General features: G+C 45.5%; 1 protein-coding gene across 1 annotated transcript in view; it reads right to left on the reverse strand.

Moving 5' to 3' along the window:
* PLCB2 (phospholipase C, beta 2) overlaps positions 1–209 on the reverse strand; it is a 36,797-nt gene that overhangs the window by 19,810 nt on the left and 16,778 nt on the right.

Consider the following 209-nt stretch of genomic DNA (forward strand, 5'->3'; position numbering starts at 1 on the left):
GCAGGCAGAGTGCAAGACACTCCAAAAGCACAGCAAAGGAGACTGACAAGATGACAAACATGAACCAGGGAAGACAGACAATGTTTCTCCAAGGGAGTAACAGCAGTCTGATAAACATACACAGGATTTTTTGACTGCTGACTTAATGCACAAGTTCTGCATTTCTGCTATGGGCTCTCTAAGAGGCCTGTCACTCTCCAAATCCCTCT

This window comes from Acanthisitta chloris, unplaced genomic scaffold (assembly GCF_000695815.1).
Source record: "Acanthisitta chloris isolate BGI_N310 unplaced genomic scaffold, ASM69581v1 scaffold20279, whole genome shotgun sequence".
NCBI classification, from domain to species: domain Eukaryota; kingdom Metazoa; phylum Chordata; class Aves; order Passeriformes; family Acanthisittidae; genus Acanthisitta; species Acanthisitta chloris.